We start from the raw sequence: 18,379 nt of genomic DNA on the forward strand, positions 1-18,379 counted from the left end.
AGTGTATATTCAAGGCAACTTGAATCTAAGCTCCTGAGTGGCCATTCTCAAGCACTGAGCCCAAATAAACTCTATACTTAATATTATTCTCTGAATTTTCTTAAAGTTGGCAACACCTTAATTAAAAAAATACTTTATTGATCATGCTTATGCACATGATCAAATGAGAATCAACTTTCCTGTGTATGTGGAGAAGATATGCAACTAGTAACGCAGAAAGAGGGAAATGGGAAGAGGGAGAAAAGAGGGGCAGACATGGAACAAATGAGAGAGAAGGAAAGGGAAGCCAGAAGCACATCAAGGATGACAGAAAATAAAAGGCGGATAAAATTCAAATGAAAAAGAAAGGAAAACCCCGACACCCTCCAAAAGGTCCCTCTGAATCTGGACCACCGGCTCCAAGCCAGTAAGAAATCTCCCAGCCTGCTGTGCGCCGCGCGCCAGGCTGACATCGGCTTCCCGGATCAGCTCCGGCGCAGTACTGTGACGTCACCTGAGGGGGGCACTTCCGGTCTCGTGCCGCCTTCCCAGGACCCTCAGGGAGAGCGGGCAGCCTTCCAGGTGGACAGGTGAGGTACAGCTTGCCGAGCTCAGGGTGACTGCCCAAAGGAAGGACGGGTGGGCAGGCACGCGGGATTTGGCGCCCCTTCTTCTCTATGGTTCCTCGCAGAGCCCCTGTTGCCCTGGGCCAGATGGCCCGTAGCAGCAAAAATAATACTGTTCGACAGCTCGCGAGTTCGGAGCCACTTGGCCTGGGAGTCCCTTGAGCTGCAGGCCGGGCAGTCGCTCACCCGAGCGCGGTAATGCAGCATTTGAACCCCTAAGTGCAGCCCACCTGTAGGGAGTCTTATGGTGCCCCCGCGGAGGAGTAGAGGCCAAAAAGTTGGGCAGCTGGCCGGGAAGAACTCGCTAGGAGGGGTCAAACTCTGGGCCGGGAGTGTTCTTTGCCCCCGGCGTTTAGTGCTCACGCCGCCTTTTATTCACGCTGAAGACCTTAACCGTAAACTCTCATCCTTGGGTCTTAGTTTGGTTTTGTTCCCCACGCAAGACAGAATGCAGATTGGAACACTTTATTCCTTGGTTAATTCGTATCTTCCCTCGCAAGTAGTTACCGGACACCTGCTTTGTGTCCTGTGTACCAAACACAAGAGTTGATAGTCCTGGCCGGACGCAGTGGCTCACGCCTGTAATCCCAGCACTTTGGGACCCCGAGGCGGGCGGATCAGGAGGTCAGGAGATCGAGACCATCCTGGCTAACACGGTGAAACCCCATCTCTACTAAAAATACAAAAATAAATACATAAATAAATAAATTAGCCGGGCGTGGTGGCGGGCGCCTGTAGTCCCAGCTACTCGGGAGACTGAAGCAGGAGAATGGCGTGAACCCGGGAGGTGGAGCTTGCAGTGAGCCGAGATGGCGCCACTGCACTCTAGCCTGGACGACAAAGTGAGACTCAGTCTCAAAAAAAAAAAAAAAGAGTTGATAGTCCTTGAGTTGAAAGAACAAATCTGTATGGAGAAAGAGATACAACCAAAAGAAACCCAGAAGATTTAGAAGCATCTCCAGAATGTTTATTCTCAAAAGCTGTTTTTTAATTAAACTTCTTTCTGAAACTATACGTAGGAGTGTCTCTTGTGTGTTTCCCCATTTTTCCACCTGAAGGTTAAAGACTTAGAAACCTGCTAAGGCCCCTCTTTCCAGCATGTAGCATTCTAGGGGGATAATCAGGGCAACACAGTGGGTGCCCATCTAAAATTTTATATTTTAATATTTTGCTTTTTGATAACTTAATGCCTTCAGACTGGAGGATTTTTTCTTTCTTTTTTTAAATTTTTTTAAAATTATACTTTAAGTTCTAGGGTACATATGCACAACGTGCAGGTTTGTTACATATGTATACATGTGCCATGTTGGTGTGCTGCACCCATTAACTTGTCATTTACATTAGGTATATCTCCTAATGCTATCCCTCCCCACTCCCCCCACCCCACAACAGGCCCCGGTGTGTGATCTCCCCCTTCCTGTGTCCAAGTGTTCTCATTGTTCAATTCCCACTTATGAGTGAGAACATGTGGTGTTTGGTTTTTTGTCCTTGTGATAGTTTGCTGAGAATGATGGTTTCCAGCTTCATCCATGTCCCTACAAAGGACATGAACTCATCATTTTTTATGGCTGCATAGTATCCCATGGTGTATATGTGCCACATTTTCTTAATCCAGTCTATCATTGTTGGACGTTTGGGTTGGTTCCAAGTCTTTGCTATTGTAAGTAGTGCTGCAATAAACATACATGTGCATGTGTCTTTATAGCAGCATGATTTATATTCCTTTGGGTATATACCCAGTAATGGGATGGCTGGGTCAAATGGTATTTCTAGTTCTAGATCCCTGAGGAATCGCCACACTGACTTCCACAATGGTTGAGCTAGTTTACAGTCCCACCAACAGTGTAAAAGTGTTCCTATTTCTCCACATCTTCTCCAGCACCTGTTGCTTCCTGACTTTTTAATGATCACCATTCTAACTGCTGTGAGATGATGTCTCATTGTAGTTTTGATTTCCATTTCTCTGATGGCCAGTGATGATGAGCATTTTTTCATGTGTTTTTTGTCTGCATAAATGTCTTCTTTTGAGAAGTGTCTGTTCATATCCTTCACCCACTTTTTGATGGGGTTGTTTGTTTTTTTCTTGTAAATTTGTTTGAGTTCTTTGTAGATTCTGGATATTAGCCCTTTGTCAGATGAGTAGGTTGCAAAAATTTTCTCCCATTTTGTAGGTTGCCTGTTCACTCTGATGGTAGTTTCTTTTGCTGTGCAGAAGCTCTTTAGTTAAATTAGATCCCATTTGTCAATTTTGGCTTTTGTTGCCATTGCTTTTGGTGTTTTAGACATGAAGTCCTTGCCCATGCCTATGTCCTGAATGGTATTGCCTAGGTTTTCTTCCAGGGTTTTTATGGTTTTAGGTCTAACATTTAAGTCTTTAATCCATCTTGAATTAATTTTTGTATAAGGTGTAAGGAAGGGATCCAGTTTCAGCTTTCTACATATGGCTAGCCAGTTTTCCCAGCACCATTTGTTAAGTAGGGAATCCTTTCCCCATTTCTTGTTTTTGTCAGGTTTGTCAAAGATCAGATAGTTGTAGATGTGTGGTATTATTTCTGAGGGCTCTGTTCTGTTCCATTGATCTATATCTCTGTTTTGGTACCAGTACCATGCTGTTTTGGTTACTGTAGCCTTGTAGTATAGTTTGAAGTCAGGTAGCGTGATGCCTCCAGCTTTGTTCTTTTGGCTTAGGACTGACTTGGCAATGCAGGCTCTTTTTTGGTTCCATATGAACTTTAAAGTAGTTTTTTCCAATTCCGTGAAGAAAGTCATTGGTAGCTTGATGGGGATGGCATTGAATCTATAAATTACCTTGGGCAGTATGGCCATTTTCACAATATTGATTCTTCCTATCCATGAGCATGGAATGTTCTTCCATTTGTTTGTGTCCTCTTTTATTTCATTGAGCAGTGGTTTGTAGTTCTCCTTGAAGAGGTCCTTCACATCCCTTGTAAGTTGGATTCCTAGGTATTTTATTCTCTTTGAAGCAATTGTGAATGGGAGTTCACTCATGATTTGGCTCTCTGTTTGTCTGTTATTGGTGTATAAGAATGCTTGTGATTTTTGCACATTGATTTTGTATCCTGAGACTTTGCTGAAGTTGCTTATCAGCTTAAGGAGATTTTGGGCTGAGATGATGGGGTTTTCTGAATATACAATCATGTCATCTGCAAACAGGGACAATTTGACTTCCTCTTTTCCTAATTGAATACCCTTTATTTCTTTCTGCTGCCTAATTGCCCTGGCCAGAACTTCCAACACTATGTTGAATAGGAGTGGTGAGAGAGGGCATCCCTGTCTTGTGCCAGTTTTCAAAGGGAATGCTTCCAGTTTTTGCCCATTCAGTATGATATTGGCTGTGGGTTTGTCATAAATAGCTCTTATTATTTTGGGATACGTCCCATCAATATCTATTGAGAGTTTTTAGCATGAAGAGCTGTTGAATCTTGTCAAAGGCCTTTTCTGCATCTATTGAGATAATCATGTGGTTTTTCTCTTTGGTTCTGTTTATATGCTGGATTACATTTATTGATTTGCGAGGACTTTTTTCTTTGTTAAAATGTTGCTCTGCTTTCAGCATTTTCTCCCTTGTAGTATTACCATAATGTATTTAAGATTGAGCACTTAATTCTGAAGTCACTTTAAGTATACCTCAACCGAAGGGAAATTAGTATATTATTTCTAATGAGTGTATTTAATATAGGTAAGTAGTTTGTACACTTGTGAAATTCTTGGCATTAATTGATGTCCAGAAGCTGAAAGCTACTCTCTGGTACATTTAAAAAAATTGTGTGTGTAATTACAAGAAAGTTTGATGTCACAGTTGCAAAGGAGTTGTGCAAAACAAATTGCCTTTTTCCAGTAAAGATAATTCAGCAAGTTCATCTTGAGTGTAGTGTGTGCTTTAGTTTTTAATATGTCCTCAGCAGTAGTCATAGATTTTATCTTCATCATTTAAGCTTTATTTTCTGGCCCACTTGCACAGATTTAAGAAAAATCTCACTGGGGTTAGTGTGCAGTCATTCAGACAGCAAATACAGCAAAAGTAGGTGAAAATGTAAAAGTCATTAAAAGAAGAATTGTGAAATTGCTCATCTCGCAACCACATCAAGCAGGAGCAAAGACAACTACACAGAATCTTGGTGTAACATATACTCATTACCACTTGGACTTTCTCCTACAGTATTTTGCAGTTTGTTTTTTGGATTCTTTAGTGTTATACAATATTTCAAAGTAATATGTGACTGGGAAATATTGGAATAGGTATCAGAAGACTGTAGAATTTATTTTGCCATTTAAATGCTTATGTCCTTGAACAAAAAATGTAAACATCTTTGACCTTCAATTTCTTGTTCTATTAATTGCCTGCTTTTTAGGTCTCCTTAAGGTCTGATGAGAAAGGAAGAGAATATAATTTGCAAATGAAAAGAAGCAAAAAAGAAAAAGCAGTAGTTTTATTGCAAGGGGCTAGATGGTGATCAAGTTAGGATATAGAAAACAATTACTTGTTCTTACATGTTATTCTGGAGAAAGATGAGATGGATACCCATAGTTACAGCAGAAGCGTAAAAAGAATTCTGTTTATGCATCATCTGTTTATGTGTTGACTTTCACCTGTATGTTTTCAAGTTTATATAGGGCTATGTGCTAAGATTCCCAATTTTCCCCTTTCATACCACTTATTATACCAGTTGCAATTAAATACGTATATAATTATTAATAACTTTTTAAAAAACCTTTTTGTTTTGAGAGAATTACATATTCAGAGGAAGTTGCAAGAAACTTTACAGGGAAGTCCTTGTGTACCCTTCAGACTGCCTGCCTCAATGGTAACAACTTGGATAACTGTGGTACGATATTAAAACTGGGAAATTGACATTGATACAATTCACAGAGTATATTTCCATTTCACCAACTTTATAAGGACTCATTTGTGTGTGTACACAGGTCTATGTGTAGCTTCTTATAACTACCATAATCAAGATAAAGAATTATTCCATCACCACAAGGCTCCCTTATGCTGCCTCCTTATAGTCAAACTATCTTGTCCCAGCCCTATCCCTAACCCATGGCAACCACTGCTCTATCTCTATAATTTTGTCATTTCAAGGGTATTGTGTAGATGGACTCATACCATATGTAACTTTTTGAGATCCATCCAAACTGTGTGTATCTATCATGCATTTCTTTATTTATTGCTGAGTAGTATTCCATGGGATGGCTATGCTACAGTTTGTTTAACCATTCATTCATTGAAGAACATTTGGGTTACACTATTATAAATAGAGCTTCTATGAACTTTTGTCTGAAGATTTTTGAGTGAACATACATTTTTCCCCCTCTGGGATAAATGCCCAAGAGTACAATTGCTAAGTCATATGGTAAGTGTATGTTTAGTGAATTAATACTTCTTTAGCTTGTTGATATGGTGAGTTACATTGATTTTAAAATGTTGAACATAACTGGTATAAATCTCACTTGGTTAAAGTATATAATTATATATTTCCATATTCTATTTGCTAATATTTTGTTAAGGTATAGGTAGAGAGGTATGAGAGGTTAAGGTATAGGTATGAGAGATGTGTTGTAGTTTTTTGCGTGTTTTGTACTGCCTTTGTCAGGCTTTGGTAGAGTAATAGTATTCTACATGGTTTTTAGTGATAACCCTTGTTTCATTATTGCTACTGTATTCGTAATTTGTGTCATTTTATCTTTTTCAGTGATGATTTGCTGGTTATAGTGACCTTTTTCAAAGAACTCGCTCTTTATTTCATCTTTGTCTATTTTTATATTTTTAATGTCATTGATTTCTGCTCTTATATTTATTATTTTCTTCCTTCTCACTTTAGGTTTATTTTGCTTCTTGTCTAGTGCTGTGATTATTAGTTTAAGGTCTTTCTTTGTTTCTAACATAAGCATTTATTGCTATAATTTCCCTCTTGGCATTGCTTTAGTTGCATCTCACAAATTTTGCTGTCTTGTATTTTCATTTCTATCCAGTTCTGTATAGTTTAAATTTTTCCTTAGAAATTTGCTTGACCCATGAAAATATTTGGGAGTGTGTCATTTAGTTTCCAAGTGTTTGGTGATTTACCTGTTGTTTTTCTGTTGTTGATTTCTAGTTTTTTTCCACAATGATCAGAAAACATAAGCTGTATAATTTTTAATTTTTAAGTTTCTTTTATGACTGAGGGTATGGTGTATCTTGGTGGATGTTCCATGTATGCTTGAAAAGAATGTGTATTCTGTTATTATTGGTTGCAGTGTTCTATACATGTCAGTTATGTCCTGTTCATTGATGGTGGTGTTCTGTTCTTCTGTGTCTTCTTGATCGTCTAATAGTTATTTTCGTTGCTGAAGATCCCAACTATAATTATGAATGTCTCTGTTTTTCCTTTTAGCTCTGTTGGTTTTGGCTTCATGTTAAATATCTGTTGTTTGGTGCATATACATTTAAGATGTTTTCTTGATGAATTAATCCTTGTATCTTTGTACAATAATTTTCTTTGCTCTGAAGTCTACTTAACTGATGGCAGTGTAGCCATCACTACTTAAAAAAAGTAGTTAGTATGGCATATCTTTTCCATACTTCTGTTTTCAACCTACCAATGTCATTATGTTTTAGTGAATTTCTTGTAGACACTATATGCTTGGGTCTTTTAAAAAAGAAACTACTCTGCCAATCTCTGTCTTTTAACTAGTATAGTTATATCATTTACACTTAAAAGTAATTGCTGTGTTAGGGCTTAAGCCAGCCATTTTATTATTTGTTTTCTGTTTATTTCCTGTTTTTCATATCTGTTCCTCTTTTCTGTTCTTTCTGTAGGTTGCTTGAATATTTTCAGAATTCTATTTGACATGTTTATAGTGTTTTTGAGTATCTGGCTTAGTTAACCTTTTTTAGTGTGCTTTGTGTATAACAATAGATGTAACAACTTATCACAAGGGATACTTTTATTGCCTTTTGCCAATTGAAGTTTAGAGACCTTTCTTCCATGTAGGTCCTTTTTCCTTTTCCCTTTTTAAAATTTAATATTTGTATTTTCTCTATACACCTTGAACACCACATCAAATGTTGTTATAACATTTACTTCAACTATCAAATATGATTTAAGAAACTCATAAGATGAAGAATAGTTCATTTTATATTTACCATGACTATTACCCGTTCCAGTGTTCTTCCTTTACTCAAATTAAACCTTATTGATACATCATTTCCTTTTTGTTTGAGGAACTTTTTTTTAGGAGAACCTCCTAAAGATATGTCTGTTAGTGACAAATTAGTTTCCATCATCTGAGAATGTTGTTCCCCTTTGTTCCTGAAGGGTGGTTTTGTCCTATATGGAATTTGGCCTTGACAGTTCTTTTTCTTTAACATTTGAAAAATGTGCCATTTCTTTCTGGCTTCCATGATTTCTGATGAGAAATCTGATGGCATTCAAATTATTGTTCCCCTTAAAGGTAATGTGCCATTTCTCTTTGGCCGCTTTTGAGATTTTTTTCTTTGTTTTTAATTTTCTAAACTTGACTTATGATGTATCTTTTATTTTTATTTTTTCCCACTTAGGGTTTTTCTCAGCTTCTTGACTCTGTAGATTTATGTCTTTTGTCAAATTGTGAAGTTTTCAGCTATTACATCTTTATTTTTTTCAGCGCCATACTTTCTTCTCTTCCTCTAAAACTCTGATTGGATGAATGTTAGGTCATTTGTTATTGTCCTACAAGTCTCTGATGCCTTTCTTGTTTCTTTGTCTGTTTTTCTGTGTTCAGAATAAGTAAATTCTGTTGATCTGTTTTCAAGTTCACTGATCCTGTTCTCTGTCAATTCCACTCCACTATTGAGCCCATCCAGCAAGTTTTTAATTTTAATTAGTATTTTTTCTATTTTATAATTATTTTTGGTTCTTACTTTTTAAAACATTTCATCCTTCAAGGAGAGCTACTTTCAATATACATGGAATTTCTTGGAAAAACTAGTAACAGTTTTAGGTTATTTGTATATATGAACTAATGTTACTCAAGATTTTAAACCTCTGCAGAGTTATCTCTGTAATTAGCAGATGAAGCATGAACATACATAATTTTTTTCTCTTTTTGTCTCAGGTAATTCCTTGTTACAGGCCCTAATAAAAGGGAAATGGGGAAGGAAATGGAGAAGAGAATTTAGGCCTTGGCAAATTGAAAATTGTCTGTAGTATCTCACTGACAGGTAAAGTAGGAATTTTGAAATTAGAGAAAAGGAACCAGGAATGAAGATGAAATGAAAAATTTATATTTACTTCACTAAAACTTTTAAAGTTGTCATATAGTTTCAGATTTAAAAAGCTATTTCTTCCAGCCTAGGCAACATGGTGAAACCCCTTCTCTACCAAAAATACAAAAAGTTAGCCAGGCATGGTGGTGTGTGCCTATAGTCTCAGCTACTTGTGGGGCGGAGGCTGGAGGATCACTTGAGCCCAGAAGGTTGAGGCTGCAGTGAGCGAAGATTGTGCCCCTGTATTCCAGCCTGGGTAACAAAGTGAGATCCTATCTCAAAAATAATAATAAAAATAAATAAAAAACCAAAAAGTTCTTTCTCCTTTCCTTCATTTCCCTTGAAGAATAATGAAGATTTTACATAGATGACAAATTAGGTAAATCTAAGAAAAAACAAAAATTAAGTAGAACAGGTAACTTTCAGTGGCCATACTTGAGATTTAGGTTATATTGACTGCTGAGGTTTATCAGTTTGATTCCTGTCCCTACAATATAATTAAAAATAAACCATGGACCCCCCCCCCATTGTCAGACTCACTGACAGTATAACATTGTGATTAAAAAGCTCTTTCTCAGTAAGTATGAAAAGTTAATGCATGAAAAATAATATATGTTAATTTAGTGGGGGAAAAGATGGTTCCTGTATTACAGTGGTATTAACACAAGTAGCTTTCCATCTGAAAGAAAATAAAGTTGGATCCTTATATAATGGATTAAAGGTTTAGAAGTAGAGACTAATAAAAATTAAAATAGACATCTGGGAAACAATATGTAAAATATGGAAACCCAGAAAAGAGTTAGTATCTGCATTATACAAAGTTTTCTTACAGACTGATAAGAAAAAGATAACTAACTCACTTGGAACCTAGACAAATGATATGAAGAGACAATTTACAGAAAAGATAGTCTAAAAAGCCAACAAACATGAAAAAATGCTTAAACACACTTGTAGTCAGTGAAATGCAAATTAAAGAGTAAGGTATTTTATATCCAAAGACTGTAAGACTTACAAAGAGTGGTATCACTTAGTGATGATAGGGTTGTAGAGGGAAAGATACCATTCTACATCGCTAAAAGAATTACATTCTTTTTTTGAGAATAATCTGGCAACATCTATTAAAATTCAACCAGTAATTTCACACTTGGCAATCTGGCCTATAAAAACAAAAGCACTGGTAGATATGAATGTATGTGAGAACATAGGTATTTAAGGGTACTTATTGCAGCATTGTTCTGAAAAAACTGGGAACTAATTGAGTGCTTGGCAACAGGGAGATGGTCATATAAATTATGGTATATCCACATTATGGAACCATTAAAAATGAATTACTTATATAAACTCTTTGACTTGGCAGGATATCCATATGTTATTAAGTATGAAAGCAAAATGCATAGAAGTATATATAATATGCTACTATTTGTCAAACACTGGCAACTCATTCATGAAAAAATGCATAAATGCTTAACATATATTTGTGTATAATTATAGAAGAATATGGAAGACTATACTAAGTTAATAACATGGGTTTGGGAGAGATATGGATGGTAAGGAGGAGAGGTAGAGTGGAGGCATGATGCAAAAGGTTAAAAAATTGTTTAGAAAAATCACAGCATGCATTATATCTCATTTATCCATGTAAGTGAAATTATATATATGCATATAAGTAGAATTTTAAAAATAAAGAACATGAGTTCTGGAATCTTTCAGACATTTCTGGATTCAAATTCTGACTCTGCCACTTTACAACTTACTAGCTGTGTGACTTAGGCAAATTGCTTAATGTCTTTCAATCAATGTTCTCACATATTTTCTTGGGGTGGGAGGATGAAATAATAGTACCCATCTCATAGGGTTGTCATCAGGATTAAATTTAGATGCATCTATTAAGTGCTTAGCACAGTACCTGGCTTACAGAAAGCACTCTCAGTTATTAGTTCTTACTGTTGCCTTGGTTCTTATGCTCTTGGACATTTGTTAATATCTATTTTTAAAACTTTATCACCATCCTGCCACTTTCCTGAAACACTCCTCACTGGCTTACATTACTTTACATGTCTTAGTTAATGCCTGTTTCTAATTTTTCCTTTTTATTTTGCTGATATCTTTTTTCCTTACCTATGGATATTGCTCCCAAAATATAGCAGGGGTTGCCAAAGAAGCTTTTGAATTAGGGTGACTGGGAGAATATTAGTCCATATATGGCAGCAGAGAAGTCATGATGTAGGGTTTATAGGGTTGATTTTTAAAACAAGATGATTTTGATACTTGCTCTGCAGAAGTTTTATGCATCAATGAGGCACCCAGATGAAAATGCTCAGTAGCTGGAAAAACTTGACAGGAACTTGAGAAGTAGATATAAAGGATTCTCTCACTTGGCTAATTCTCGAAGTGGATGTAATCTCCAGGGGAGAGCATATAGAGAAGGGAATCCAGGGCAGAAACTTTGGGGACAGGTAATAGGAGAGGAAACGGTTCCCATTGAGGACTGGGAGGTGGCATAGAAGCCAAAATAGAGAATTTCTTTAAGAAGCTGCTGGAGAAACTGTATGTCTACTTTGTTCTCTCTTGAGCTTTAGTTCTGTGGCTCACATTGTCTTCTGGCCTTCTTCCTTATTTTCTTGAAACTTAAACTACATTTGTAACTAATCCCAGCTTCCTTTCCTCCCACTAACTTCCCTTCTTTTACATTTCCCCGTATATGTATGTGAGGAGCGCTTTCATTCCCTTCATCTTTGGCATCAAAATCTGTCATCTCTGCCCCTTTCCCTTCCCTGGTTCTCCATATCATTACCAAGACTCTCATTCACTCCTTTTTCATTCCCACTCTTGCCTACATTTGATTATTATCAGAATAATCTAAACAGGATATTTTGAAATAATCTAAACAAGATTATTTTGATAGCTGCCAAACTCTAGTGTAATCTTGTGTTTTTTCTGTCTTTCATAGTCCTCTTAAAAGAACTAGTTTAGGCCAGGTGCGGTGGCTCACACCTGTAATCCCAGCACTTTGGGAGGCCGAGAGGGGTGGATCATGAGGTCAGGAGATCGAGACCGTCCTGGCTAACACAGTGAAACCCCATCTCTACTAAAAATACAAAAAATTAGCCAGGCATGGTGGCAGGCGCCTGTCGTCCCAGTTACTCGGGAGGCTGAGGCAGGAGAATGGCGTGAACCCCGGGGGCAGAGCTTGCTTTGAGCCGAGATCGCGCCACTGCACTCCAGCCTGGGCGACAGAGCAAGACTCATCTCAAAAAAAAAAAAAAAAAAAAAAACTAGTTTAATCCAGTTAATCCAGTCCCTCTGCCTTTTAAATCCACCAGATTATCTTTCCTCCAACATCTTCCCAAACTGTTCTGAGGAAGGAGATGAGGTATTAATGAGAGAGATTAGTAGGATCACCATTAATGAAATATAGTCAAATCAGTTTTTAGAAGGTTGAGGCCGGGCGCGGTGGCTCACGCCTGTAATCCCAGCACCTTGGGAGGCCGAGATGGGCGGATCACGAGGTCAGGAGATCGACACCATCCTGGCTAACACGGTGAAACCCCGTCTCTGCTAAAAATACAAAAAAATTAGCCAGGCGTGGTGGCGGGCACCTGTAGTCCCAGCTACTCGGGAGGCTGAGGCAGGAGAATGGCGTGAACCCGGGAGGCAGAGCTTGCAGTGAGCCGAGATCGCGCCACTGCAGTCCAGCCTGGGCGAGAGAGCGGGACTCCATCTCAAAAAAAAAAAAAAAAAAAAAAAGGTCGAATACCTTTTGGCACCAGGGACCCCTTTTGTGGAAGACAATTTTTCCACAAATGGTGGGGAGTGGGGGGTGATGGTTTTGGGATGAAACTGTTCCATCTCAGATCACTGGGCGTTAGGTTCTCATAAGGAGCACACAACCTAGATCCTTCGCATGCACAGTTCACAATAGGGTTTGCATTCCTGTGAGAATTTAATGCCTCCACTAAGCTAACATGACGCGGAGCTCAGGCAGTAATGCTTGCTTGCCGCTTATCTCCTGCTATGTGGCCTGGTTCCTAACCAGTTCCAGTCCATGGCCCAGGGATTGTGGACCCCTGTTGTATACTATGTCCCCCTCTAAAGCATTCTCAGTTCTTATCGGTGTGCTTTGAAAAAGTTCCTCAGAAGTAAAGCTTATGTGCCTTTGTGTTTAACTTAACTTTGCAGATTGTGTTTTCCAAAGATGGCCACAATAGTAACTCCCACACCACATGTTCTTTTTACAATATGACTTTGACACTTCTTCTACTGACCCCTCTCAGTAGAAATGTCACAGTCATATTGTACAAAGAACATGCTGTCTTTGAATATTGATGGGCTTCTGTCTAACATGGAAGTGATGCTATGTGACTTTTGAGGGTAGGTCATAAAAGGTGATACAGCTTTAATCTGGTACTCTTGAGACATTTGCTCTTGGAACCAAGCCACCATTTTCTGAAGAAGCTTAAGTAGCCCATATTGGCAGGCCAAATGGAGAAGGCACATGCAGGTGTTCCAGGCCAACAGCCTATGTGACAACAGCATCAGTCACCAGGCATATGAACAAAGATACTTCCAGATGACTCCTGCCTCCAGTGATCAGATCACACCCAGTTCTTGAGTTTTCTCAGCTAAGGCCCCAGACTTTGGATCAGAGATAGGCTATCTTTGTTGTGCCCTTTCTGAATTCCTGACCAACAGAATCCGTAAGCATAGTAAATGGTTGTCTTAAGCCACTAAGTTTTAGAGTAATATTTTAGATAGCGAGAGTAACTGGAACACACAATGTTTCCTGAGAACACTTTATTTTCTTAAGTATGGTAACTGGTAGCTTGTGATACATGTTCCTTGGAAAACCTGTTTATGGAATTTCTGGTTTTCTAATTTTTTAGCTTGCCATTCAAGGCCTTCATAGTGAACAGTAGGACAGCTTCGGTATTGGCCTATATATATCCAGCAAATCAGTCTCCTCCCTGAATGGTATTTTATTTATAGTTTCTGTATCAGTATTCTTTTACTCTTCTAGAAAGCCCTTATGTTTATTCGCTGATAGTCTCTTTTGTGAAGTGCCTGTTCAAATATCATTTTTCTATTGAGTTGTCTCTTACTGATTTCTAAAAGTTCTTTGTAAATTCTGGATATGCGCATGTTGGGACAAAAATCTATTTTTATATCCTATGTGTATATATATATTTCCCAACAACAGGCTCGTTTTCAGAATACTATACATATGTGTATATATGTGTGTGTGTATATGTATAGTGTTCTCCCACTCTGTGACTTGCCTTCTGACTCTCTTAATAGTGTCTTTTGCTAAATGCAAGTTCTTAATTCTAATGGAGGATGGAATTTGAAAGTCTTTTCCTTTTTTTTTTTTTTTTTTTGAGATGAACTCTCACTCTGCTGCCAGGCTGGAGTGCAGTGGCGTGATCTCGGCTCACTGCAACCTCCGACTCCCTGGTTCAAGTAATTCTTCTGCCTCAGCCTCCTGAGTAGCTGGGATTACAGGCACGCGCCACCAAGCGCAGCTAATTTTTTTTTTTTTCTTTTGTATTTCTAGTAGAGATGGGGTTTCACGATGTTGGCCAGGATGGTCTTGATCTCCTGACCTTCTGATCCACCTGCCTCGGCCTCCTAAAGTGCTGGGATTACAGGTGTGAGCCACCACGCCTGGCGGTCTTTTCCTTTATGGCTCATGTTTACTATTACCTTGTTTAAGAAACCTTTGGCCACCCTAAGCTCATAAAGGTATGTTCCAATGTTATCTTTTGGAAGCTTTATTGTTCACATTTCACATTTAGATCTATAATATACCTAGTACTATATTTTGTCTGTGGTGTGAGAAAGGAGTCAAGATTCATTTATTTTCCACATGGATATCCAGTTGAACCAGCATCATTTATTTGAAAGACCTTCTTTTCCTTACTCCTCTGCAGGAACACCATTGTCATAAATCATGAAGATATATGTTTGGATTTGTTTCTGGATTCCCTGTTCTTGTCCACTGTTTTGTCTATGTTGTCTTCAATAATGGTATATTTTTATTAAACCTGGATATAGGGTAAAGTCCTCCAACTTTGTGGTTGTTCTTCAAACTTGTCTTGGCTATTCTTTTTTTTTTTTTTTTTTTGAGACGGAGTCTCGCTCTGTTGCGCAGGCTGGAGTGCAGTGGCATGATCTCTGCTCACTGCAAGCTCCGCCTCCCAGGTTCAAGCGATTCTCCTGCCTCAGCCTCCTGAGTAGCTGGGATTACAGACGCCCGCCACCACGCCCGGCTAATTTTTTTGTATTCTTAGTGGAGATGGGGTTTCACCGTGTTAGCCAGGATGGTCTCTATCTTCTGACCTCGTGATCCGCCCGCCTCGGCCTCCCAAAGTGCTGGGATCAAAGGCGTGAGCCACCGCGCCCGGCCTTGTCTTGTTATTCTTGACTTTTTACACTTCCACATACATATTAGAATTAGCTTAACAATTTCCATTTTTAAAAAAAGGAAAGGGAAAAAACCTGATTTGGATTGGAATTTTACAAATCTAAGAATTAATTTGAAGTTTATACTAGTGAGACTTCCAGTTCACGAATACAGTTTGTCCCCTCGTTATTTAATTTCTCTCAGTAATATCCAGCAAACCACGTAGCTTTCTGTGTAGAGGTCTTGCACATCATTTGTTAGATTTATTCCTAAGTATTTGATTTTTTTGATGCTGTTATAAGTGGTCTCTTTTATGTTTTATTTTCAAATTGTTTGTTGCTGGTATGTAGAAATATATTTGATTTTCATATATTGACCTTTTAGCTAATGACCATGTTGCATTCACCTATTAATTCAAATAGTATATGTAAGGGGTTTTTTTTTTTTTGCATTTTCTATGTATGTCATCATGTTTGTGAATAATCACACTTTCTTCCTATCCAATCTAAATACATTTATATCTTTTTTTGGTTTCTTATTGCATTGGCTGAGACCTCAAGTATAGAAGTGTTGATAGCAGACCTCCATATCTTGATCCCAAACTCAGAGAGGGTTTCAATATTTTACCCTTAGTAAACATTTACTGAAGATTTTTAATACTTGTATTATATGAAAAAAATTAATTTCATATTTATATTTTATAAAAGATTTCTTTATTTCTCACTTGTTAAGAATTTTTTCATGACTATTGGATTTTATGAAATATTTTCTGTATCAATTGAGATGATTATATAAGTTTTCTTTACTCTGTTAATGTGGTAACTTAAACTGATTAAATATTGAATATTTAAACAACTTCTCATTTCTGGTATATACACAATTTAGTTGTCATCTATTACCCTTTTGTATAGCACTAGATTTGGTCTGCTAATATTTTGAATAGTTTTTGCTTCTATCTCAACCTTAATTATAATGTACATTTTAAACTAAAAATTACAAAGAATTGCTGATTGCATAAAATGAGTTGGGAGGTGTCCCTCTTTTTCTATTCTCTGGATAACTGTATGTAAAATTGGTATTATTCCTTTCTTAGGTGTTAATTTCATCTGGACCAAGAATTTTGTCTTAAAATACAAATTTATTAAGAGTCTTCTAGTCTTTTTTCTTTTTGTATCTGTTGGGTTTGGTTTTTTTGTTTGTTTGTTTGTTTTGGAATTTGCCCATGTCAAGTTTATTGGTATACATTTCTTCATATTTGTTTATTATTTTTTTGATGTCTGTAGAATCTGGAGTGATATCCTTTTTTTCACTTCTGATATTGATTGATTGTACCATCTCTTTTCTTGAGAAGTCAAGGGTTTACTTATTTATAGGTGTTTTCAAAGTAAAACTTTTGGGTTTGCTAATCCTCTCTAATGTAAACTTTTTTTCCTATTTCATTAATATCTACTCTTCATTATTATCTTTTTTCTATTTTCTTTATTGGGATTCATTTTTTTTTTTCTAATTCCTTAGGCCAAATGGCTAAGTCCTTTATTTGCAGCCTTGTTTTCTAATATATGCATTTCAAAACTTTGAATTTTCCTGCATTCGTATCTTTATCTGCATTTCATACATTTTGTGTCCTATTTTCTATTCTCTATTGCTTCTCTGCTTTCTGCTTATTTCTATATTAATTATTTTCTATATTTTATTAATTTGTTATACAGTCTTATAAATTCTTTCAGTGGTTATGGATTTTTTTTAACATTTTAAAAAAGTTTTTCTGGCTTTTCTAATTGTTCTCAATGGAAGATTATTTGGGATGTACAGATCACCAACATGTTTATGTTGGCTTCTAGGCCAATTTTAAAAAATGACTAAAGTAAAACTTCTGTTACCAATTAAAAATTTTGTTTTTCTGCCCTGGGCCTTTAAAAGTCAAACCTGCACTTGACCAGTCACCATATATTTTCCAAGTCGGTTTAATACTAGTGCCTAGGAATAGCACTAATGAAGGTTCAGACACATGCAAAGTATATGCTCTGCTCTGTGTCATTGTGGCAGAATAACAGAGTCCACAGAATGGTCCACATTTAATATTATTACGTTTAAAGTTTTTGGCATTTGAGGAAGTTCTGCTGTGTGGCATTGTGGGACAATAACATAGTCCACAAAGTTGTCCACATTTGATAATATTAGGTATAAAGTTTTTGGCATTTGAGGAAGTTTTAGAAGCTTCCTGTTCGTCTTACATATGTAATAAATAATGTAAGTTATGATTGGATATTGTTGGTACTTTAACTTTGAAAGAAAACCGTCTTATTACCTCTTTTTCAAGTTTTTTTGAAAGACTGTCTGGACATTTAATTGAAAACTATTTGGACATAGCAACACAAACCTTAAAAAAATTGTTATCTTCTACAGTTCTTACATGAATAAAGCAGTATTACCAAGTAGCCAAAGTAAAATGCAGACATTTTACTGTTTGCTGAAGCTGATTAAGATGTATTATTTATAACTCCACTTTCAAATATTTTATTTATTAGTACAGTCTTACTGTTCTCAATGGCTAACTTTATAATAAATAAATATTATAAGTATTTAACTACATAGAATCACTTAATGTATATTAAGTATATATTTAAACATATAAATAAATCAGCCCATGACTTTATATGTTTGTATTATAAATAGTATAACAAATATTATAAATTTGAACCTCTAAAATTTACACTAGTCAAATTATCTAGGTTTGTATGAGATTTAATTGGAAAAAAACCCTCTTACTAAATAAAATTAGAAGCCCATTAAGCAAATTAAAACCTATATTTAAGAAAATAGGCTTGCCTAAGTTGCACAGATTGTATCCACGCTTGGTTTTTATCCAGCACAAGTCTTACTGCTTATGAAAATTGATTTTATTAAAGATTGCTTATGGGCTGAGGCTGAAGGCATGCCATTATCCTTTACCAGTATATAACTACAACGTACTTTCCTTTGTTAATCTGACAGTTATTTGCAGAACCGAACTACCTTGGATTCTTAGGTAGGGAAGAGTTTTAATTCTCGTGCCTCAGATTTTCCATTGCTGCTTTTACATGGGTGTGTGAGATTCAGAAATACGAGAGTGAAGTAAAATAA

At 36.9% G+C, this 18,379-nt stretch overlaps 1 protein-coding gene across 12 annotated transcripts in view; it reads left to right on the forward strand.

Annotated features, from left to right (window-relative positions):
- Nucleotides 1–420: 420 nt before the first annotated feature.
- LDAH (lipid droplet associated hydrolase) overlaps nucleotides 421–18,379 on the forward strand; it is a 139,056-nt gene continuing 121,097 nt past the window's right edge. For 4 of the 12 annotated variants that reach the window (XR_001715489.4, XR_008546189.2, XM_016947911.4 and 1 more), the window contains exon 1: nucleotides 476–569. The gene's annotated coding sequence lies outside the window, so the exon portion shown is untranslated. Of the gene's footprint in view, nucleotides 570–14,407; nucleotides 14,596–18,379 lie in introns of those variants that run through there. The other 8 variants (XR_010149184.1, XR_010149185.1, XM_016947904.4 and 5 more) reach the window with 3 other exon arrangements.

This window comes from Pan troglodytes, chromosome 12, assembly GCF_028858775.2.
Source record: "Pan troglodytes isolate AG18354 chromosome 12, NHGRI_mPanTro3-v2.0_pri, whole genome shotgun sequence".
Classification (NCBI taxonomy): domain Eukaryota; kingdom Metazoa; phylum Chordata; class Mammalia; order Primates; family Hominidae; genus Pan; species Pan troglodytes.